Raw genomic sequence first — 26,387 nt, 5'->3', positions numbered from 1 at the left:
TATATCTATATATATATATATATATGTAAAGTATATATATACACATATACATATGTATATAAAGTATGTAAATTCTCGTTGTCTTTTATAATTTATATTTTTATCTGTTTATTTATCAGTACGTTAATTTTTTTCCTTTCTAATTACTGATCCCATCTTTCTATAGTACCCGTCGCCTTCTGTTACACCTTTTAAATGGACGCCACATCCTTTGAAAGCTCGAATTTCGAGTCAGTGGGCCCTTTGGTGGCTTGTTCCATATGGATAAGGTTCATCTTCTGAATGATAATAATAGTAAACACCAATGTAAGTCAGAAAAACTGAGGCTTTCTTCAGCGTGGTAACCCAGTAAGTTCTCCGCTGGAAATGTGTCTACTTCAGATGGCCATATAAAAGATGTACTGTGGAAGAGACCAAAACTCATAGTGACGCTTGTACAGAAGAAGAGGACCGTAACCTCTAACAACTCAGGCCCGTCGTACCCAGAGCTTTTATAGATGGGGGTGGGATCGTTTTTCCCAAAACTGGACCTTTTCCTCTACAAATGTCATTGCATATATAGGTATAGTAGATTCACATCAGCCGTGCATTTGATGTCTTGATCAGTCCCTTTCGACACTCCTGATTGGCTGCTGATAAGCCAATCACAGGGCTGGAAACTCTGTCTCTCTCGAGAGTTCACATAGGCAGGATGTATGTTCCATCTCTCCTAAGGTTTACGTCTTTCAGGAGAGGTGGAACATACACCCTGCCTATGTGAACTCCAGCCCTGTGATTGGCTTATCAACAGCCAATCAGGAGCGCCGTAAGGAACTGATCTAGACGTCAAATGCACGGTTGGTGTGAATATTATACAAGGTGAAATGCTTGCTAATTTTATTTTTGTTACATTAAGAAGAAAAATTGGGCGCCTATGCGGTCTGTGCTCTTCTACCCGACTAGATGTTATTCAAAGTACTGGCTTTGGTTAACAGAATTTTACTTATAATGTTGAAAGTTTGCACTGAAAATCAAGATTATTTCTTCAGTTTTATTGGTTGGATCATTTATTATGTTAACGATTTGATGCATATTACTTTATTGGATGTTATGTTATGTACTTTGACTTCACAAAAAAAAACAATAATTACTTATTACTTTGTAAGTAGAGTTCGATGAAAAGGATAGTCACAGAAAATATGGACTTCCAGAATTTTTTTTTTTTTTTTTGGGGGGGGGGCGGTGGGGAAGGGGTCGTTCGACCCCCTTCTCGGTACAAGCCTGAACTCAGTCTTAAGAAGAAAAAGTTCCTGGCAGGCTGCAAATTTTCCAGTTAAAATCAAAGCTTCAAGAATCTGGCATTAAAACCGACACCTATAGTAAGCATCGTATGGACTCTGAACAGGACCCAGTTAAGAACATTGGTTGGGTTTTAACCCGGTATGTGTCCATCCACCTTTGCAAAGGCGCGTTCAGTAGGAGCCCGTTGTGGATTACCGCCAAAACACAAACAAAAGACTGCAAATATCATAAAGAGAATGACACCAGAAGAGATATTGGTCCTAGATGTCGATCCCCTGAAAACCAGTGGGAGTCACCATTTGGTAATAATCCCGGTAGTGGAAAAGTTAAGTATATCTTAGTTTAACCAGACCACTGAGCTGATGAACAGCTCTCCTAGGGCTGGCCCGATGGATTAGATATTTTTACGTGGCTAGGAACCAATTGGTCACCTAGCAACGGGACCTACAGCTTATTGTGGGATCCGAACCACATTATATCGAGAACTGAATTTCTATCTTCAGAAATAAATTCCTCTGAATCCGCGTTGGCCGCGCAGACAATCGAACTTTGGACCACAGGATTGGTAGGTGAGCTACTTGTCCAACGAGGAGCCTTTCGTCAGTGGAGAAAGCAATGAAAACAAGACTTACTACAAACGACCGAGACAAGTATGGGAGAAGAGTGTAATCGCGCGAACGAAAGCTGGATCCAGAAATAGCGAACCAAGAGCAGTCATTTTCCGTTGCGCCACGATTCGAGAACAGAAACCGGTGATTTCACTTGAATCAAAGAAAGAGCGCACGGCATTCCACAAAGCTCTCACTCATCGCTTGCTTGCTGCTGCTATTTCCTCATGATTCCCGAAGGGGAAGGACATTCTTTCCTACGTCATGGGACAGTGCCGCTTTCATCTTTCCTAGCAGTCGTATTTATACGAACAAGTTGGAGTTATTGGTGAACTTTTGTAAAACGAAATCCTTCTCAGCTAATATTAAATATATATATATATATATATAGATATATAATATATATATACGTTATATATATATATATATATATATATATTAATATATATATATGTGTGTGTGTGTGTGTGTGTGTGTGTGTGTGTGTGTGCGCGCGCATGTGTGTATACACGTCTGTGATATATATATGTATATATATACACACACACATATATATATGTATATATGTATATACATTCATACATAATTAACCACTTGAAAATTGTATAACACTACATACATAGCAGGCATTTCTTTTCACTAATTCAAGTACATTAACCACGGATGTTCCATTGAACGTCCACTATTCTAGGAAAAACTACGATTACTAGACCCATAATTAGAGCAAAAAAAAATTTTGACGTAAAACCTGACCTAACCCCGGTTACTTTCTATACTTCCTGTACTCTGTAACCAGTCTATACAACTGACATTACGTACCACAGGATTTCACGATGACATCTTGCATTCGTCAATTCGCCGTCGAGAAAGAGAAGTGCTCTCCTCCTTCTTTTGGTCGTTCGCTCTGTATCTAGGATATCCTGACGTGTAATTTCCTGCGCGGGAAGAGTCGAAAGTCACATGACTCCGCTTGTTTACTACGGGCCAGTTGGGCATGACCGTCAAAACTTCCAGACAAAACTTCCAGACAGAACTTCCAGGAAAAGGCTGTAAATATCGTAACAGCAATGTCGCAGATAAATTATTTCCTGGAAATTTTAACGTAATATTAGTCCTGGATACGATCCCCAGAATTTGTGCTGGGAGATAAGGACCCCAAAGGAATATTAGTCCTAGATAACGATCCCCAGAATTTGTGCTGGGGAGATAAGGACCCCAGAGGAATATTAGTCCTAGATAACGATCCCCAGAATTTGTGCTGGGGAGATAAGCCCGAAGAGGATAGTCCTGATAACGAACCCCGAATTTGTGCTGGGAGATAAGGACCCCAGAGAATATTAGTCTAGATAACGATCCGGGAATGTAGGAGGAATATTAGTCTAGATAAGATTCCCGGAATTTTGTGGGGAGTAAGGACCCCAGAGGAATATTAGTCCCTAAGATTAAGGAATTCCCGGATTGTGCCTGGGGAGATAAGGACAAAGAATTTGGTCCTAGATACCCGAATCTAGAATTTGTGATGGGAAGATAAGGAGCCCAGAGAAATATTAGTCTTAGATAACGATTCCCGAAATTTGTGCTGGGAAGGTTATGGAACCCCAGAGGAATATTAGTCCTGGATAACGATCCCGGAAATTTGTGCTGGGGAAGGATAGACCCCAGAAATATTAGTCCTAGATAACGATTCCGGCGGGCCCAATTTGTGCTGGGGAAGATAAGGACCCCAGAGAAAAATATTAGTCCCTAGATAACGATTCCCGGAATTTGTGCTGGGAGAAAGGACCCCAGAGGAATATAGTCCTAGATAACGATTCCCGGAAATTTTGTGCTGGGAGATAAGGACCTCGAGGATATTAGTCCCTAGATAACGATCCCTTAGAATTTGGTGCTGGGACGATAAGGAGCCCAGAGAAATATTTAGTTCTTTAGATAACATTCCGAATTTGTGCTGGGGAGGTATGACCCCAGAGGATTATTAGTCCTTAGATACGACCCTAGATTGTGGGAGTGAGATAAGGCCCAGAGAAATATTAGTCAGGAAACGATCCCCGGAATTTGTGCTGGGAGATAATGGACCAAGAGAATATTTAGTCCTGGGATAACATCCCAGGAAATTGTTGCCCTGGGGAGATAGGACCAGAAGAAATATAATAGACCTAGATAAACCGGATCCCCAGAATTTGTGCTGGGAGAATTAAGACCCAGAGAAATAATTAGACCTTAGCTAACGATCCCCAGGGAATTTGTGGCTGGGGAGATAAGGACCCAGAGAAATATTAGTCCCCTGAGATAACGAAATTCCCGATTTATGCGGGGATTGGATAAGGAACCCAGAGCATATTAGTTCCCTAAGGAAATTAACGATCCCCGGAATGTGCTGGGAGGAATAAGGACCCAGAGAAATATTAGTCCTGGATAACGAAATTCCCGAGAATTTGTGCTTGGGGAGATTAAGGACCCCGGAAAATATTAAGTCAACTGGATTACGATTTCCCGGAATTTGGTTATGCTGGGAGAGATAAGTCCCAGAGAACAATTCCCAGAATGTGCGGGGAGGTAAGGACCCCAGAGAAATATTAGTCCTGGATAACGATTCCCGGAATTTGTGCTGGGGAGGTATGGACCCCAGAGAAATATTAGTCTTGGATAACGATTCCCGGAATTAATGCTGGGGAGATAAGGACCCCAGAGGAATATTAGTCCCAGATAACAATTCCCAGAATTTGTGCTGGGGAGATAAGGACCCCAGAGGAATATTAGTCCTGGATAACGATTCCCGAATTTCGTGCTGGGGAGGTATGGACCCCAGAGAAATATTAGTCTTGGATAACGATTCCCGGAATTTATGCTGGGGAGATAAGGACCCCAGAGAAATATTAGTACTAGATAACGATTCTGGAATTTGTGCTGGGGAGATAAGGACCCCAGAGAAATATTAGTCCTAGATGACGATCCCTGGAATTTGTGCTTGGGAGACAAATATTAGTCCTGGATAATGATTCCAGTATTTTGTGCTGGGGAGATCTTTGCAGACCTCACCTTACAGACCTTACATCTTGTTCGGGTTGCCCCAGGTCCCTCAGTGTGAGGCACCTCTAATGTCTACCAGAGAGTTGCTAGTACATCTTCCGGTATATTTTGCATCTTCCAATCTTGGATGGTCTGGGATGCAGTTTAGATATTTGTCGAGCTTATTCTTAAACACATCTACCCTCACTCCTGTTATATTCCCCAGATGAGCTGGCAACGCATTGAATAGACGCTGCATTATCGATGCTGGTGCGTGGTGGATTAATGTCCTGTGTGCTTTCTTTATTTTTCCTGGTATAGTTTTGGGCACTATTAATCTACCTCTGCTTGGTCTTTCTGATATTTTTATCTCCATGATGTTTTCAGCTATTCCTTCTATCTGTTTCCATGCCTGAATTATCATGTAGCGTTCGCTTCTCGCGTGTTTCTTAGGCACTATATAATTTAAGGATTGTAGTCTTTCCCAGTAGTCAAGGTCCTTAACTTCTATTCTAGCTGTAAAGGACCTTTGTACACTCTCTATTTGTGCAATATCCTTTTGACAGTGTGGGTACCATATCATATTGCAATATTCAAGTGGACTACGAACATATGTATTATAGAGCATAATCATGTGTTCAGCTTTTCTTGTTTTGAAGTGCCGTAACAACATTCCCATTTTTGCTTTACATTTGGCCAATAGAATTGCTATTTGATCATTGCATAACATGTTCCTATTCATCATCACACCAATGTCTTTAACTGCTTCCTTATTTTGATTGTCTCATTATTAGGTCCCCTATATGCATATAGACTTTCCTTCTCTGTCTCCATAGTTTATTGATTCAAATTTATCAGAGTTAAATACCATCCTCTTTACTCTGCCCAATCATATACTTTGTTAAGGTCTCTTTGTAGCGCGTTCCTATCTTCATCACAAGTAATTTCTCTATTTATTCTTGTGTCATCGGCGAAACTACTCACTACCGAGTCCTTAACATTACTGTCTATGTCTGCAATCATAATAACAAACAGTAATGCAGCTAACACCGTACCTTGTGGCACACCGGAAATTTCCTTAGCTTCATCCGATTTCTCATCGTTTGCAATAACTATCTGCTTTCTGTTGTGTAAAAATTCTTTTAACCATCTTCCTACTTTATCCACTATATTATGTTTTCTAATTTTCTTTGCTAATATATTATGGTCTACCTTGTCAAAAGCTTTTGCAAAGTGTAGATAAACCACATCTGTTTCATTTCCGCTTTTCATATTTTTGTATATGTTCTCACGGTGGACTAACAGTTGGGTTTGTGTACTTTTTGCGGGTACGAAACCATTAGACAGATTATTTTTTATTAAATGTTTCATAATATTTTTCTTCATTATCCTTTCATACACTTTCATAATATGTGATGTTAGACTCACAGGCCTATAATTACTTGCCTCTAGTCTTGATCCACTTTTGAATGTAGGGGTAATATATGCTAATTTGTGCTCATCATAAATCATGCCTGTATCTACACTTTGTCTTAATAATATTTCAAGTGGCTTTGCGATAGAATGAACTACTTTCTTTAACAAAATAGCAGGAACTCCATCAGGACCTGCTGCAGCTCCATTTTTAATTGCATTAATAGCCTGCACAATATTAGCTTCATTAATATCTATGTCAGCTAAATATTCACTATTTTTGTCCCTTACTTCTATATCATTATCTTCATTATCTATTTTAGGGGTGAATTCTCTCTTATATCGTTCTGCCAATATGTTGCAAATTTCCTTTTTTTCATTCGTTAATCTCCCTTCAATTCTTAGAGGGCTTATTTCTATTCTTCTTTTATTCATCTTTTTCGCGTATGAGTATAATAGTTTGGGGTTTTGCTTGATATTTACTAGGGTTTTTTCTTCCATGTCCCATTTTTCATTTTCTTTTGATTGTATAATCTTTTGTTCTGCATTTTCTATCTTACTTTTTAGTTCTATAACTTTCCATGCATTTTTTTCTTTTGCAAGACCTTTTTTCCACTTTCTGATTTTCTGGAACATGATCCTTCTGTCTCTTGGTATGCATGACTGATGTTTACTTTTCTTCTTCGGTATATATTTATCCACTATTTTCTCTAATATTTAATATAATATCTCCGAATTTACCCTTATGTCATCACTTACGGAAATGTTATCCCAATCTTTGTTTAATTCTTCATTTATTTCTGACCATTTTATATTTTTACTGTAGAAGTTGTATTTTCCATATCCTTCCCACTTTTTAATTTCTTGCTTATCTCTGTTTTCCCTTGCTTTGGAATGGACTGTTAATTCTATGACATTATGGTCTGAAATACTCGCATTGTAAACTATTATTTCTTTAACATAATTCATCTCGTTCACAAATACTAGGTCTATCTAATATCTAATAGCTTTTCGAATTGCCTATCTAATAGCTTTTCGAATTGCCTCTTATCTTCTGCACTACTATTACTCTCTTTTTTATATGTATAAGTACAACCACAATCTCCCATTCGTTCTTTCCAGTCTACGAAAGGAAAGTTAAAGTCTCCAGATAGGAGAATAGTCCAGTCCTTGTGATTTCTACATATATCATCCAATTTTTCAATTATTAAGTCAAACTCTTTAGTATTAGGAGGTCTATATATACTGTTCATTAATTTTTCGGATTCAAATTCTACCGCTATTAGTTCACATTCTGAGTTACTATATTTCTCATATATTTTTCCTTGTTTTTTGTCTTTCCCATATATTGCGGTTCCCCCTTGATTCCTATTTTTTCTATCTGATCTATAAGTTTGGAACCCTTTTATTTGATCATCATTCCCAGTCTCTTGGGAATACCAGGTTTCACTTATATTCATTATATCTATTTTCTTTTCAATTTGAGTTAGTTCTTCTAATTACTCTATTTTTCTTTTTGAGTTACTCGTAACTAAACCCGGCGCATTCATCACTATGATGGTTTGCGTGTTTTCTCCTTCACTTAATATGGGTAATAATAAGGATTTTCCCATGTCTCTTTCCTGTTCTGGTATGTTGTTCTTTTTTTCATTTCCAGAAATTCTGACATTAAAAAATCCAACTTTTCCATAATATTTGATTTTCCTTCATCATAATTATTCATTTTGTGCCTGAATCTGCAATTTTCTCCGTATCTGCAATATCCTCTTGCATCATAAATACAGGTCTTATCTCTTGAGTTGTATCTTGGAGCTGAGGCTTTGAAATATTTTGCTGACATCACTGCATATCGTGCTGATGGCTTGGTTTTTTCTTTTACCTGATATTCTTTATTCCTCTTTATTTGTTTCTTTCTTATTTTGGATTTTATTACTTGATTGATTATTTGATTTTGATTCATGGCTACAGGGTGCATATATTTACATTTTTTGTCGAACTTACATCCTTTTCCTTCTTTTAGGTTTTTGCATGTTTTTGGATGTAGATCTCTGCAATCATCCTCATAGCCATCTAGGTATGCACATTCACCATATATTTCATAGTTGTAACATACCTTAGGATGTTTGTAGTAACATCTTTCTCCAAATCTGCAATTCCCTCTTTTCAAAAGGTTGCAGACTTTGTCTTTTTTGTCTATTTTTTCTTCTTTCCCGTCATTGTGTAGATCTGGGTAGAGCCTCTTCGGGATTTTCTTTTGTGTTGTCATATCGTAATTTATTTCTTCGTAAGTATGCTGCTTTATTGCCTCATATGTAGTATCAATGAGTATCTCTGCATCCATACTTTTATCTTATTCTTTGTTTTCCTTATTTTTTTCTGTCATTTCAGTTTTGTTTACTTCTCTTCCGTTTTCCTCTTCTTCTTCTTCCTCTTCCTCTTCTTCTTCATCCTCAACTAATTGTAAATTCAATCTGGATTTAATAACATTGTCTATCCATGATAGACATGTTGAGCAAAATATTCTGGTATCTTTTCTCATATCAGCACATTGTGGATGGGTCGGAATGTTGCATGCAGAACATTTTCTGATCAGGTTTTGTGGATTAACTATGCTATACCACACCTTACACAGTTTGCATGCTTTTGGCATTCTTTTTCCTAATGCATCAATTAGGATATTCACAATGTTCACCTTATTCATTTTCTTTGTCGGAATATGTTGGTTTATGTATATTTTCTTATGCAGTCCTTGACCACTTGGATTTTATTTGGAATTTCTTCAATAATTTTCAAGATGTTTTCTGTTGATTTGTTCCAGTTTGAAGGATTATATCCTTCTAATATATCTATGAATGCTTTTGTATCTTTTTGGTTAGGATAGTTGCTAATATCATAGATGAGAAATGCCAGTTCCCTTCCTGCTACCTCATCGTATTGCGAATCTGCCAAACAAGCTAAATTTCACCATTTTTTGCCACAGTTGGAACTTACTGCCATCTTGTTCTGATTTAAAGTATTTCACTTGATAAACTAACTTAGTAGACGTTTTGTCCTACTATTTTCACACTAATCCTATCACCGATAGTTCACGAACACTTTTAGATATTTCTCAAATTCTAGACGTAAGTTAAACTTGTGATATCTGTTGATTTATCAGACTGCGCGCGGGAACGTCTCACCAAGCAAGATGGCTACTACGAGATAAGGACCCCAGAGAAATATTAGTCCTGGATAACGATTCCCGGAATTTGTGCTGGGGAGATAAGGACCCCAGAGAAATTTAAGTCCTAGATAATGATCCCTGGAATTTGTGTTGGGGAGATAAGGACCCCAGAGAAATATTAGTCCTGGATAACAATTCCCGGAATTTGTGCTGGGTAGATAAAGACCCCAGAAAAATATTAGTCCTAGATAACGATCCCTGGAATTTGTGCTGGGGAGATAAGGACCCCAGAGAAATATTAGTCCTAGATAACGATCCCCGGAATTTGTGCTGGGGAGATAAGAACCCCAGAGAAATATTAGTCTTAGATAACGATCCCAGAATTTTTGCTTGGGAGATAAGGACCCCAGAGAAATATTATTCCTAGATAACGATTCCAGGAATTTGTGCTGTGAATCTTTTGGGAATGTCTTTATAAATATGTTCTGACCTTTGCCTAGAAATAAGGGTAGAGAAAATTGCACAACTAATCTAGAGTATTATAAAAACAATTTAAGAGATTTTTGGGAAGTAGCAGAGGAGAACGGAAGCGCTTGGCACTTAGCAAAAGAAAACGCGAGAGAAAGTCAAGGGGAAATTAAAGGGAAACATGATCTTAGAGCAAACAAGAGAAGTTTGTGTGTTAGAGATAAAGTTTTAGTACTAGTCTCGAGAGAAAGTCCATGTTTATCTTATAAGTTCGAAGGTCCTTTTTCAGTGTTAGAGGAGAGGGGAAGTATATATCATAGAATTAATGTGGGTAAGAGTAGACCAAAGTCAGTGAATGTAAACTTGCTTCAGAATTATAAAGAATGCCCCGTACCTTGGCCGCCGCCCGTGCCCTTGGTAATTGTGTCCCAGAAAGAGAGTGCCTTAGTCTTTCAAAGTTTTGAGCAGAGTTCAGAAAACGGAAAAAAGTAAGAGAGAAGGATAATGTTATAGCAGATAGCCTCTCTAGAGTTTTCAGAATGAGTAGCCTAATAATCGTTTTCTGTTATCGCACGAGTGAGTGTGTGAGTGGAGAAGCGTGCGTGTTTGACCGGATTAAAACTTTATGCAGAATTGTTTCCCCGCTGTTTAACTCTTATTTCTCTTTAGAAAAAATAAAATCAGTTGGTTTAATTTTTTTCTCTTTTAGGGGGGCGTGTGATGGTAATTGTTTCATAGCAAAGAAAGATAAAGGAAAGAAAATGCATTTTCGAGAAGTTCGGCAGCAAGGAGGCATTAGCGCATTGTGTTGGAGGTGCCTGTTCTCATGATGGTTCTGGAATCGGCAGGAGTGTTGTGGAACTCGTCAGGCGCCGTCGTGACGGAGAAACGCCGCGATTTCTGATACAATACCTCGTCTAGATTCATCTAAGAAGTTCCGGTAATCTCGGGAGTCTGTGACGCTCACAATAGGCCCCGCCCCTAGGATGCCGTATAAATACGACGGACAAAGTAGGAGAAAGCAGAGTTCATCAGTTAGTCACAGAGAGATATGCTCAGTAAGAGCCACAGATCAGATTATCAGTGAGAGATCAGCAGCAGCAGAGATCATCCGAGAGGGATAAGAGAAAAAGGGACCGACGAAGGATCAGAAGAAAAGTTGCTCGAGAGTTGGTTGGATTTTGGTCAAGCCATCTTCAGGAGTGGACGACCGAGTTATTTCGACGTTGGGGAAGACTTCAGAGAAGAAATGTCCTGCTAGAGGTTTTGGGGAGTTCCTGCCTTTCAAGTATCAAGAGTAGACTATTTTCTGCAATGCGGAGTCAAGAGGACGTCTGTAATTGCCGTTCTCCTTTTGTGAAGTCATCGCTTCGAGTCGCAAAACTAACTAGCAAGTATTTGAGTTACCTCGCTGTTCCCCCAGTTCATGCAGTGTAAGATTCTATTTTTTTATGTAAATAGGAGATACCATTCTGCATATACCTTTGTAAGTAAGCTTGTAAATAAACCTTTGTTGTGTTAGTGTTTCTTTCCATATTCGTATCCCCAGTTTCAACTGTTGGTGTTGAAATTTTTTTTTGTTTAATTTATTTCATATCGAACATGAAGCGGACCCCTCTCTCAGAGGCCGTAACAGTAATAGATAACGATCCCCGGAATTTGTGCTGGGGAGATAATGACCTCAGAGGAATATTAGTCCTAGATAACGAACCCTGGAATTTGTGCTGGGGAGATAAGGACCCCAGAGAAATATTAGTCCTAGATAACGATCCCTGGAATTTGTGCAGGGGAGATAATGACCTCAGAGGAATATTAGTCCTAGATAATGAATCCTGGAATTTGTGCCGGGGAGATAAGGACCCCAGAGAAATGTTAGTCCTAGATAACGGTCCCTGGAATTTGTTCTGGGAGGATAAGGGCTCCAGACAAATATTATTCCCAGATAACAATCCCTGGAATTTGTGCTGGAAAGATAATGACCCCAGAGGAATATTAGTCCTAGATAACGATCCCTGGAATTTGTGCCTGGGAGATACTGTCCCCATAGAAATATTAGTCCTAGATAACGATCCTGGAATTTGTGCTTGGGAGATAATGAACCCAAAGAAATATTAGTCCTAGATAACAATCCTCTGAATTTGTGCTGGGGAGATAAGGACCCCAGAGAAATATTAGTCCTAGATAACGATCCCTGGAATTTGTGCTTTGAAGATAAGGACCCCAGACAAATATTATTCCTAGATAACGATCCCCGGAATTTGTGCTGGGGAGATAATGACCCCAGAGAAATATTAGTCCTAGATAACGATCCCCAGAATTTGTGCTGGGGAGATAAGGACCCCAGAGGAATATTAGTCCTAGATAACAATCCCTAGAATTTGTGCTGGGGAGATAATGACCCCAGAGGAATATTAGTCCTAGATAACGATCCCTGGAATTTGTGCTGGGAAGATAATGACCCCAGAGGAATATTAGACCTAGATAACGATCCCTGGAATTTGTGCTTTGAAGATAAGGACCCCAGACAAATATTATTCCTAGATAACGATCCCCGGAATTTGTGCTGGGGAGATAATGACCCCAGAGAAATATTAGTCCTAGATAACGATCCCCAGAATTTGTGCTGGGGAGATAAGGACCCCAGAGGAATATTAGTCCTAGATAACGATCCCTGGAATTTGTGTTGGGGAGATAATGACCTTAGAGAAATATTAGTCCTAGATAACGATCCCTGCAATTTGTGTTGGGGAGATAATGACCCCAGAGGAATATTAGTCCTAGATAACGATTCCTGGAATTTGTGCTGGGAAGATAATGACCCCAGAGGAATAGTAGTCCTAGATAACGATCCCTGGAATTTGTGCTGGGGAGATAATGACCCCAGAGGAATAGTAGTTCTAGATAACGATCCCTGGAATTTGTGCTGGGGAGATAATGACCCCAGAGGAATATTAGTCCTAGATAACGATTCCTGGAATTTGTGCTGGGAAGATAATGACCCTAGAGGAATATTAGTCCTAGATAACGATTCCTGGAATTTGTGCTGGGAAGATAATGACCCCAGAGGAATATTAGTCCTAGATAACGACCCCCAATCTTTGTGCTGGGAAGATCTTACAGACCTTACAGACCTTACATTTTGTTCGGGTTGCCCCAGGTCCCTCAGTGTGAGGCACCTCTAATGTCTACCAGAGAGTTGCTAGTACATCTTCCGGTATATTTTGCATCTTCCAATCTTGGATGGTCTGGGATGCAGTTTAGATATTTGTCGAGCTTATTCTTAAACACATCTACGCTCACTCCTGATATATTCCTCAGATGAGCTGGCAACGCATTGAATAGACACTGCATTATCGATGCTGGTGCGTAGTGGATTAATGTCCTGTGTGCTTTCCTTATTTTTCCTGGTATAGTTTTAGGCACTATTAATCTACCTCTGCTTGCTCTTTCTGATATTTTTAGTTCCATGATGTTTTCTTCTATTCCTTCAATCTGTTTCCATGCCTGAATTATCATGTAGCGTTCTCTTCTCCTTTCTAGGCTATATAATTTTAAGGATTGTAGTCTTTCCCAGTAGTCAAGGTCCTTAACTTCTTCTATTCTAGCTGTAAAGGACCTTTGTACACTCTCTATTTGTGCAATATCCTTTTGATAGTGTTGGTACCATATCATATTGCAATATTCAAGTGGACTACGAACATATGTTTTATAAAGCATAATCATGTGTTCAGCTTTTCTTGTTTTGAAGTGCCGTAACAACATTCCCATTTTTGCTGTACATTTTGCCAATAGAATTGATATTTGATCATTGCATAACATGTTCCTATTCATCATCACACCAAGGTCTTTAACTGCTTCCTTATTTGTGATTGTCTCATTATTAGGTCCCCTATATGCATATAGCTTTCCTTCTCTGTCTCCATAATTTATTGATTCAAATTTATCAGAGTTAAATACCATCCTATTTACCTCTGCCCAATCATATACTTTGTTAAGGTCTTTTTGTAGAGCGTTCCTATCTTCATCACAAGTAATTTCTCTACTTATTCTTGTGTCATCAGCGAAACTACTCACTACCGAATCCTTAACATTACTGTCTATGTCTTCAATCATAAAAACAAACAGTAACACCGTACCTTGTGGCACTACGGATATTACCTTGGCTTCATCCGATTTCTCATCGTTCGCAATAACTATCTTCCTACTTTATCCACGATATTGTGTTTTCTAATTTTCTTTGCTAATATATTATGGTCTACCTTGTCAAAAGCTTTTGCAAAGTCTAGATAAACCACATCTGTTTCATTTCCGCTTTTCATATTTTTGTATATGTTCTCACGGTGGACTAACAGTTGGGTATGTGTACTTTTTCCGGGTACGAAACCATGGTGTCCTATATTAAACAAATTATTTTTTATTAAATGTTTCATAATATTTTTCTTCATGACCCTTTCATACACTTTCATAATATGTGATGTTAGACTCACAGTCCTATAATTACTTGCCTCTAGTCTTGATCCACTTTTGAAAGTAGGGGTAATATATGCTAATTTGTGCTCATCATAAATCTTGCCTGTATCTACACTTTGTCTTAATAATATTGCAAGTGGCTTTGCAATAGAATGAACTTTTTAACAAAATAGCAGGAACTCCATCAGGCCCTGCTGCAGCTCCATTTTTAATTTCATTAATAGCCTGCACAATATCAGCTTCCTTAATATCTATGTTAGCTAAATATTCACTATTTTCGTCCCTTACTTCTATATCATTATCTTCATTAATTATTCTAAGAGTGAATTCTCTCTTATATCGTTCTGCCAATATGTTGCAAATTTCCTTTTTTTCATTCGTTAATCTCCCTTCAATTCTTAGAGAGCCTATTTCTTTTCTTCTTTTATTCATCTTTTTCGCGTATGAGTATAATAGTTTGGGGTTTTGCTTGATATTCATTAGGGTTTTTTCTTCCAAGTCCCATTTTTCATTTTCTTCTGATTGTATAATCTTTTCTTCTGCATTTTCTACCTTACTTCTTAGTTCTATAACTTTCAATGCATTTTTTTCTTTTGCAAGACCTTTTTTCCACTTTCTGATTATCTGGAACAAGATCCTTCTGTCTCTTGGTATGCATGACTGATGATTATTTTTTTTTTTTTTTTTTTTTTCTTTTCTTCTTCGGTATATATTTATCCACTATTTTCTCTAATATTTTATATAATATCTCCGTATTTACCTTGTGTCATCACTTATTCGAAAATGTTATCCCAATGTTTTGTTTAAATTCTTCAATTTATTTCTGACCATTTTATATTTTTTACTGTAGAAGTTGTATTTTCCATATCCTTCCCACTTTTTCATTTCTTGCTTATCTCTGTTTTCACTTGCTTTGGAATGGACTGTTAATTCTATGACATTATGGTCTGAAATACTCTCATTATAAACTATTATTTCTTTAACATAATTCATCTCGTTCACAAATACTAGGTCTAAAGTATTTTCCTTTCTTGTTGGCAGGTGATTTATAATGACCCCAGAGGAATATTAGTCCTAGATAACGACCTCCGATCTTTGTGCTGGGAAGATAATGACCCCAGAGGAATATTAGCCCTAGATAACGACCCCCGATCTTTGTGCTGGGAAGATAATGACCCCAGAGGAATATTAGTCCTAGATAACGACCCCCGATCTATGTGCTGGGAAGATAATGACCCCAGAGGAATATTAGTCCTAGATAACGATCTCCGGACTTTGTTCTGGGGAGATAAGGACCCCAGAGAAATATTAGTCCTAGGTAATGAACCCCAATCTTTCTGCTGGGGAGATAATGACCCCAGAGGAATATTAGTCCTAGATAACGATTCCCGGACTTTTTGCTGTGGAGATATCGAACCCAGAGGAATATTCGTCCTAGATAACGATCCCCGGACTTTGTGATGGGGAGATAATGACCCCAGAGGAATATTAGTCCTAGATAACGATCCCGGAATTTTTGCTGGGGAGATCTTACAGACCTTACATCTTGTTCGGGTTGTCCCATGTCCCCCAGTGTGAGGCATCTCTAATGTCTACCAGAGAGTTGCTAGTACATCTTCCGGTATATTTTGCAATCTTGGATGGTCTGGGATGCAGTTTAGATATTTGTCGAGCTTATTCTTAAACACATTTACGCTCACTCCTGATATTTTCCTCAGATGAGCTGGCAACGCAGTGATTAGACGCTGCAATATCGATGCTGGTGCGTAGTGGATTAATATCCTGTGTACTTTTCTTATTTTTCCTGGTATAGTTTTGGGCACTATTAATCTACCTCTGCTTGCTCTTTCTGATATATTTAGCTCCATAATTTTTTCGGCTATTCCTTCTATCTGTTTCCATGCCTGAATTATCATGTAGCGTTCTCTTCTTCTTCTATGCTAGCTGTAAAGGACCTTTGTACACTCTCTATTTGTGCAATATCCTTTTGATAGTGTGGGTACCATATCATTTTGCAATATTCAAGTGGACTACGAACATATGTTTTATAAAGCATAATCATGTGTTCAGCTTTTCTTGTTTTGAAGTGCCGCAACAACATTCTCATTTTTGCTTTACATTTTGCCAATAGAATTGCTATTTGATATGCCTACATGTTCCTAAATCATCATCACACCAAGGTCTTTAACTGCTTCCTTATTTGTGATTGTCTCATTATAAGGTCCCCTATATGCATATAGCTTTCCTTCTCTGTCTCCATAATTTATTGATTCAAATTTATCAGAGTTAAATACCATCTTATTTACCTCTGCATATTCATATACTTTGTTAAGGTCTCTTTGTAGCGCGTTCCTATCTTCATCACCAGTAATTTCTCTACTTATTCTTGTGTTATCGACGAAATTACTCACTATCGAGTCCTTAACATTACTGTCTATGTATGCAATCATAATAACAAACAGTAATGCAGCTAACACCATACCTTGTGGCACGCCGGATATTGCCTTAGCTTAATCCGATTTTTCATCGTTTGCAATAACTATCTGTTTTCTGTTGTGTAAAAACTCTTTTAACCATCTTCCTTCTTTATCCACTATATTATGTTTTCTAATTTTCTTCGCTAATATATTATGGTCTACCTTGTCAAAAGCTTTTGCAAAGTGTAGATAAACCACATCTGTTTCATTTCCGGTTTTCATATTTTTGTATATGTTCTCACGGTGGACTAACAATTGGGTTTGTGTACTTTTTCCGGGTACGAAACCATGGTGTCCTATATTAAACAAATTATTTTTTTATTAAATGTTTCATAATATTTTTCTTCATTACCCTTTCGTACACTTTCATAATATGTGATGTTAGACTCACAGTCCTATAATTACTTGCCTCTAGTCTTGATCCACTTTTGAAAGTAGGGATAATCAATAAAAGCATTCATAGATATATTTGAAGGATATGATCCTTCAAACTGGAACAAATCAACAGAAAACATCTTGAAAATAATTGAAGAAGTTCCAAATAAAATCCAAGTGGTCAAGAGACTCATAAAGAAAATATACATAATTCAACATATTCCAACAAAGAAAATGAATAAGGTGAACATTGTGAATATCCTAATTGATGCAATAGGAAAAAGAATGCCAAAAGCATCCAAACTGTGTAAGGTGTGCGATAGCATAGTTAATCCACAAAATTTGTGCTGGGGAGATTATGACTCCAGAGAAATATTAGTCCTAGAGAACGACCCCCGAAATTTATGCTGGGGAGATAATGAACCCAGAGAAATATTAATCATAGATAACGATCCACGAAATTTGTGCTGGGGAGACAATGACCCCAGAGAAATATTAGTCCTACATAACGACCCCCAAAATTTGTGTTGCAGAAATAATGACCCCAGAGAAAGATTAGTCCTAGATAACAACCCCGCCATTTGTGCTGGGTAGATTGACCCCAGAGAATTATTAGTCCTAGATAACGAATCCTGGACTTTCTGCTGGGAAGATAAGGACCCCAGAGAAATATTAGTCCTAGATAATGACCCCCGAAATTTGTGCAGGGGAGATAATGACCCCAGAGAAATATTAGTCCTAGATAACGACCCCCGAAATTTATGCTGGGGAGATAATGACCCCAGAGAATTATTATTCCTAGATAACGACCCCCGGACTTTCTGCTAGGGAGATAATGACCCCAGAGAAATATTAACCCAGATAACGACTCCCGAACTTTCTGCTAGGGAGATATTAGTCCTAGATAACGACCCCCGAAATTTGTGCTGTGGAGATAATGACCCCCAGAGAGTATTTTGTCGTAGATAACGACCCTTGGACTTTCTGCTGGGGAGATAAATGACCCCAGAGAAATATTAGTCCTAGATATCGACCCCCAAAATTTGTGCTGGGGAGATAATGACCCCAGAGAAATACTAGTCCTAAATAACGACCCCCGAAATTTGTGCAGGGGAGATAATGACCCCAGAGAGATATTAGTCTTAGATAATGACCTTTGAAATTTGTGCAGGGGAGATAATGACCTCAGAGAAATATTAGTCCTAAATAATGACCCCCGAAATTTGTGCAGGGGAGATAAGAACCCCAGAGAAATATAAGTCATAGATAACGATCCACGGACTTTGAGCTGGGGATATAATGACCACAGAGGAATATTAGTCCTAGATAACGATCCCCGGACTTTTTGCTGGGGATATAAGGACCTAAGAGGAATATTAGTCCTAGATAACGATCTCCGAGCTTTGTTCTGGGGAGATAAGGACCCTCTAGGAATATTATTCCTAGACAACGATCCCCAGACTTTTTGCTGGGGATATAAGGACCTAAGAGGAATATTAGTCCTAGATAACGATCTCCGAGCTTTGTTCTGGGGAGATAAGGAGCCCAGAGGAATATTTGTCCTAGATAACGACCCCTGAAATTTGTGCTTGGGAGATAGTGACCCCAGAGAATTATTAGTCCTAGATAACGACCCCCGGACTTTCTGCAGGGTTGATAATGACCCCAGAGAAATATTAGTCCGAGATAACGATCCCCGGACTGTGTTCTGGGGAGATAATGACCCCAGGGGAATATTAGTCCTAGATAACGATCCTCGGACTTTTTGCTTGGGAGATAATGTCCCCAGAGGAATATTAGTCCTAGATAACGATCTCAGGACTTTGTGCTGGGGAGATAATGACCCCATTAGAATATTAGTACTAGATAATGATCCTCAGAATTTGTTCTTGGGAAATAAGGACTCCAGAGAAATATTAGTCCTAGATAACGACTCCGAAATTTGTGCAGGGGAGATAATGAGCCCTAAGAAAAATTAGTCCGAGATAACGACCCCTGAAATTTTTGCTGGGGAGAAAATGACCCTAGAGAATTATTAGTCCTAGATAACGACCCCCGAAATTTATGCTGGGGAGAAAATGACCCCAGAGAAATATTAGTCCTAGATAACGACCCCAAAAATTTGTGCTGGAGAGATAATGTCCTCAGAGAAATATTAGTCCTAGATAACGACCCCCGAAATTTGTGCTGGGGAGATAATGACCCCAGAGAATTATTAGTCGTAGATTACGACCCCTTGACATTTTGCTTGGGAGATAATGACCTCAGAAGAATATTAGTGCTAGATAACGATCCCCGGACTTTGTGCTGGGGAGATAATGACTTCAAAAAAAATATTATTCATAGATAACGACCACCGAAAATTGTGCTGGGGAGATAATGACCCCAGAGAATTATTAGTCCTAGATAACGACCCCTGGATTTTCTGCCACGGAGATAATGACCGCAGAGAAATATTATTCCTATATAACGCCCCACGGACTTTTTGCTGGGGAGATAATGACCCCAGAGAAATATTATTTCCAGATAATGACCCCCGAAATTTGTGCTGGGGAGATAATGACCCCAGAGAAATATTAGTCCTAGATAACGACCCCAAAAATTTGTGCTGAGGAGATAATGACATCAGAGAAATATTAGTCCTTGATAACGATCTCAGGACTTGGTGAGATTATGACCCTAGAGAAATATTAACCCTAGATAACGACCCCCGACTTTCTGCTGGGGAGATAATGACTCCATAGAAATATTAGTCCTAGATAACGACCCCCGAAGTTTTTGCTGTTTAGATAATGATCCCAGAGTAATATTAGTCCTAGATAACGACTCCCGAAATTTGTATAGGGGAGATAATGACCCTAGAGAAATATTAGTCCTAGATAACTTCTGCCGAAATTTGTGCTGGGGAGATAATGACCCCAGAGAAATATTAGTCCAAGATAACGACCCCATAAATTTGTATATGGGAGATAATTACCCCAGAGATATAGTAGTCCTAGATAACGACCACCGAAATTTGTGCTGGGGAGATAATGAACCCAGAGAAATATTAGTTCTAGATAACGATCCCCAAAATTTGTGCTGGGGAGATAATGACCCCAGAGAAATATTATTCCTAGATAACAACTGCCAAAATTTGTGCTGGGGAGATAACGACCCCAGAGAAATATTAGTCCTAGATAACGACCCCAGAAATTTGTGCAGGAGAGATAATGACCCTAGAGAAATTTTAGTCCTAGATAACGATCCCTGAAATTTTGCTGGGGAGATATTGACCACAGAAATATTTGTCCTCGATAACGACCCCCGAAATATATGCTGGGGAGATAATGACCCCAGAGAATTATTAGTCCTAGATAACGACCCCCGGACTTTCTGTTGGGGAGATAATGATAACAGAAAAATATTAGTCCTAGATGACCTCCGGACTTTCTGCTGTGGAGATAATGACCTCAGAGAAATATTTGTCCTAGATAACGACCCCGAAATTTGTGCAGGGGAGATAATGACCCCAGTGAAATATTAGTGCTAGATAACGACCCCCGAAATTTGTGTTGTGGAGATAATGACCCCAGAGAATTATTAGTCCTAGATAACGACCCCCGGACTCCTTCCTGGGGAGATGATGACCCCAGAGAAATATTAGTCCTAGATAACGACCCTGGAAATTGTTACTGGGGAGATAATGACTCCAGAGAATTATTAGTCCTAGATAACGACCCACGGAGTTTTTGCTAGAGAGTGACGACAACAGAGAAATATTAGTCTGTGATAAAGACCCCCAGACTTTCTGCTGGGGAGATAATGACCCCAGAGAAATATTCGTCCTAGATAAAGACCCCCGAAATTTGTGCAGGGGAGATAATGACCCCTGAGAATTGTTAGTTCTAGATAACGACCCCCGGACTTTCTGCTGGGGAGATAATGACCCCAGAGAAATATTAGTCTTAGATGACGATCCCCGAAATTTGTGCAGATGAGATAATGACCCCAGATAAATATTATTCCTAGATAACGACCTCCAAAATTTGTGCTGGGGAGATAATTACCCTAGAGAAATATTAGTCCTAGATAACGAACTTTCAAATTTGTGCAGGGGAGATAATGACTCAGAGAAATATTAGTCCTAGATAATGACCCCCGAAATTTGTGCTGGGGAGATAATGACTCCAGAGAAATATTAGTCCTAGATAACGACCCACGAAATTTGTGCTGGGGAGATAATGACCCCAGAGAAATATTAGTTATATATAACGATCCCCCGACTTTCTGCTCGGGAGATAATGACCCCAGAGAAATATTAGTCCTAGATAACGAATCCTGGACTTTCTCCTGTGGAGATAATGACCCCAGAGAAATATTAGTCCTAGATGACGACCCCCGAAATTTTGCTTGCGAGTAATGACCCCAGAAAAATATTAGTCCTAGATAACGACTCCGAAATTTGTGCAGGGGAGATAATGACCCCTAAGAAAAATTAGTCCTAGATAACGACCCCTGAAATTAGTGCTGGTGAGATAATGACCCCAGAGAATTATTAGTTCTAGACCCCCGGAGTTTCTACTTGCGAGATAATGATCCCAGATAATATTAGTCCTACATAACGACCCCCCCCCCCCGACTTTAAGCTGAGGAGATAATGACCCCAGAGAAATATTAGTCCTAGATAACGACCACCAAAATTTATGCTAGGGAGAAAATGACCCCAGAGAATTATTAGTCCTAGATAACGACCCCCGAAATTTGTGCTGGAGAGATAATGACCTCAGAGAAATATTAGTCCTAGATAACGACCCCCGAAACTTGTGGTGGGGAGATAATGACCCCAGAGAATTATTAGTCGTAGATAACGACCCCTTGACATTTTGCTTGGGAGATAATGACCCCAGAAGAATATTAGTTCTAGATAACAATTCTCGGACTTTGTTCTGGGGAGATAAGGACCCTAGAGGGATATTAGTGCTAGATAACGATCCCCGGACTTTGTGTTGGGGAGCTAATGACTTCAAAGAAATATTAGTCGTAGATAACGACCACCGAAATTTGTGCACGGGAGATAATGACCCCAGAGAAATATTAGTTATAGATAACGACCCCCAGATTTTCTGCTGGGGAAATAATGACCATAGAGAAATATTAGCCCTAGATAACGACCCCCCGACTTTCTGCTTGGGAGATAATGACTTCAGAGAAATATTAGTCCCAGATAACGATCTTCGTAATTAGTGCTGGGGAGATTATGACCCCAGAGAAATATTAGTTTAAGATAACGACCCCCGGAATATTTGCTAGGGAGATAATGACCCCAGAGAAATATTAGTCCGAGATAACGATCCCCGAATTTTGTGCTGGGAAGATATTGACCCCAGAGAAATATTTGTCATTGATAACGACCCCCGAAATTTATGCTGAGGAGATAATGACCCCAGAGAATTATTAGTCCTAGTTAACGACCACCGGACTTTCTATTGGGGAGATAATGACCCCAGAGAAATATTAGTCCTAGATAATGTCCCCGAAATTTGTGCTGGAGAGATAACGACCCCAGAGAAATATTAGTCCTAGATAAGAACCCCTGGATTTGTGCTGGGGAGATAATGACCCCCAGAGAAATATTATTCCTAGATAACGACCCCCGAAATTTCTGCTGGGGAGATAAGGACCCCAGAGAAATATTTGTCCTGGATAACGATCCCTGGACTTTCTGCTAGGGTGATAATGACCCCAAAGAAATATTAGTCCTAGATAACGACCCCTGAAATTTGTGCTGGGGAGATAATGACCATAGAGAAATATTAGTCCTAGATAACAACCCCCAAATTTTTTGCTGGGGAGATAATTACCCTAGAGAAATATTAGTCTTAGATAACGACCCCCGGACTTTCTGCAGGGGAGATAATGACCCCAGAGAAATATTAGTCCTAGATAACGACCCTGACATTTGTGCTGGGGAGATCATGACCACACAGAATTATTAGTCCTAGATAATGACCCCCGAAATTTGTGCTGGGGAGATAATGATCCCAGAGAAATATTAGTCCTAGATAACGACCCACGGACTTTCTGCTGGTGAGATAATGACCCCAGAGAAATATTAACCCTAGATAACGACCCCCGACTTTCTACTGGGGAGATATTGACCTCAGAGAAATATTAGTCCTAGATAACGACCCCCGAAATTTTTGGTGAGGAAATAATTACCCCAGAGAAATATTAGTCCTAGATAACGATCCCCGAAATTTTTGGTGGGGAAATAATGACCCCAGAGAAATATTAGTCCTAGATAACGACCCCCGAAATTTGTATAGGGCAGATAATGACCCCAGATAAATATTAGTCCTAGATAACGACCCCCGAAATTTGTGTTGGGGAGATAATGACACCAGAGAATTACTAGTCCTAGATAACGACCCCCGGACTTTCTGCTAGGGAGATAATGACCCCAAAGAAATACTAGTCTTAGATAACGACCCCCGGACTTTTTACTGGGGAGATGATGACCCCAGAGAAATATTAGTCCTAGATAACGACCCCCGAAATTGTTACTAGGGAGATAATGACTCCAGAGAATTATTAGTCCTAGATAACGACCCACGGAGTTTTTGATAGAGAGTTAACGACCCCAAAGAAATATTAGTCCTAGATAACGATCTCCGGACTTTCTGCTGGGGATATAATGACCCCAGAGAAATATTAGTCCAAGATAACGATACCCGAAATTTGTGCTGGGGAGATAATGACCCCAGAGAATTATTAGTCCTAGATAACGACCCCCGGACTTCCTGCTGGGGAGATAATGACCCCAGAGAAATATTAGTCCTAGATAACGACCCCTGAAATTTTTGCTGGGGAGATAATGACCCCAGAGAAATATTAGTCCTAGATAACGACCTCCTGACTCTCTGCAGGGGATATAATGACATCAGAGAAATATTAGTCCTAGATAATGACCCTCGAAATTTGTGCTGGGGAGATAATGACCCCAGAGAAATATTAGTGCAAGATAACGACACCCGAAATTTGTGCTGGGGAGATAATGACCCCAGAGAATTATTAGTCCTAGATAACGACCCCCGGACTTCCTGCTGGGGAGATTATGACCCCAGAGTAATATTAGTCCTATATAACGACCCCTGGAATTTTTGCTGTGGAGATAATGACCCCAGAGAAATATTAGTCCTAGATAACGACCCCCGAAATTGTTGTTGGGAAGATAATGACCCCAGAGAATTAGTACTCCTAGATAACGACCCCCGGACTTTCTGCTAGGGAGATAATGACCCCAGAGAAATATTCGTCCTAGATAAAGACCCCCTAAATTTGTGCTGGGGAGATAATGACCCCTGAGAATTATTAGTTCTAGATAACGACCCCCGGACATTCTGCTGGGCAGATAATTGTTGGTGATTACATAATAAAAATATGGAATGTTATTCCATATATATATAAAACTAAAACTATGAGGTCAACCAGATTGCTTGCAGGAATGTGATCAGACCAGAGACGATAAAGTATGCTAAGATGACGTATACAATAAAGTAGGCTAAGATGACGTGCCGTCACCTGTGGTCCTTCATTTGTTTTGAAAACATTAGTCCAAGCTTCCTGCTTGTGACAACTACCGCGACCTATAATTCAAATGGCCTATGTGATTTGTAATGTATGTCATCTGTATGTATGTTCATATGTTCGAGCTACTGTCTGCTTCCTTTATGATTTGTAACCGAGATGGTAGTCAGAATGGAATTAGCCATCATCATTGGCAGAAGCGATCAAGCCATCGTCATTAGAAGACCTGTACATCTTTATCTAAGCTTCATCATGTAGATTTGAATTAGCCATCATCATTGGCAGACCTGTACAATCCTATCTGATATTCATTATGTAATCTCAGAAGAATAGAACTATTTTTTATACTTCGTGTTTTCTACTAGAAACCTCTCTTCAGAAAGAAGATATCATCATGAGTTGAAACATCTCCGTCGTCCTAAACAGAGAAGATACTGACTTCGTAAGTTACCAGCAAACACCCAAGACACTCCAATGAGTATGGAAGTGCATAATCAACCGACTTAGCGTAAGACTATCACAAGTCTAACATTACCTCATAGGGCGCCTTATTATAAAAGGCAACTGCCCTTTTATTGGTGGCAGCTACTACAAGAACTCTACAACGTCTTCCGAAGAAAAACCAGAATAACGAATAATGTATCATATCAGAAGTCAACGACGATTAAAGCAAGAGATTCTTCAAGCAACTAAGTATCATCGTTTAGTGAGCGATTTCAGCAGTGCATAACTTCAAGAAACAAACCCGACGTGTCTTCTTCCTACGGCAACGCAAGCTTCGTCTCTCATTAGAATCATTCAAGAAAACATCGTTTATTGAGCGTTTCCAGCATTTCAAGAAACAAACCGAACGCGTCTGCAGCATCAGATCTTCAAGGAATGGAATCATCCAACAAACGAACAACGCGCAGGGGGGAAACTCAAGCCAAACCAGGTCATCCGCTAAACAGAGAAGGAGGGCCAAGGCCGTGTGTAGTTATCGGAACAACGTGACTTCCCACAAAATCAAGCTAAGTACAACCTTTTTTATTCATTTGGAGTAAATGAGTGTTTCCTTTACAGGTCGAATTTTCGTTATTCCTGTGGCTGAAGTTACGAGACATTCTTAATCTTACTTTTTTACAGAAATTATCTACATGATTGGGATTTCGCTACTGCGAGTTTTTATCTTTGAGTTTCTGTTTCCAGAAGTACTACTGAAATATCATAATCATATACTGTGTTAATTTTATCATTTTGGGTGATTATTAATTCTTTACGTAACAAATCATATTAAACAGTGAATATGCGTTTACGCAGTGGACGTCTGTATTTATACAGATGCATGGATAGGGTAGTTAGGCACTGTAGTGATAAGAAAACACACAAAAACAAGTGGAACACCCGTACAAATCTGGATAAATTAGAGGTAACACTATTTCGGGTCATGACAATAAATGCTCCTGTGCAAGGTCCCGATTGCAGTATTAGCCTTGAGTTTTTTTAGTTATATGCATAAAATATCGAACCTCAATGACTCAACTTAACTTTAAAAATACGGCTGGATTGCAAGGA

The 26,387-nt window shown here is 39.2% G+C and overlaps 1 protein-coding gene across 2 annotated transcripts in view; it reads left to right on the top strand.

Annotated features, from left to right (window-relative positions):
- Window positions 1–26,387, top strand: part of LOC135198123 (uncharacterized) — a 61,085-nt gene that overhangs the window by 14,612 nt on the left and 20,086 nt on the right. Inside the window, exon 2 of one of the 2 annotated variants that reach the window (XM_064225587.1) lies at window positions 10,652–10,882. The exons of the other annotated variant lie outside the window; for it this stretch is intronic. The gene's annotated coding sequence lies outside the window, so the exon portion shown is untranslated. The remainder of the gene's footprint in view (window positions 1–10,651; window positions 10,883–26,387) is intronic. 2 annotated transcript variants of the gene reach the window in all.

This window comes from Macrobrachium nipponense, chromosome 21 (genome assembly GCF_015104395.2).
Source record: "Macrobrachium nipponense isolate FS-2020 chromosome 21, ASM1510439v2, whole genome shotgun sequence".
Taxonomy (NCBI): Eukaryota; Metazoa; Arthropoda; class Malacostraca; order Decapoda; family Palaemonidae; genus Macrobrachium; species Macrobrachium nipponense.
The sequence above is the reverse complement of the archived record's forward strand: the minus strand, read 5'-3'. Positions and strand labels throughout refer to the sequence as shown.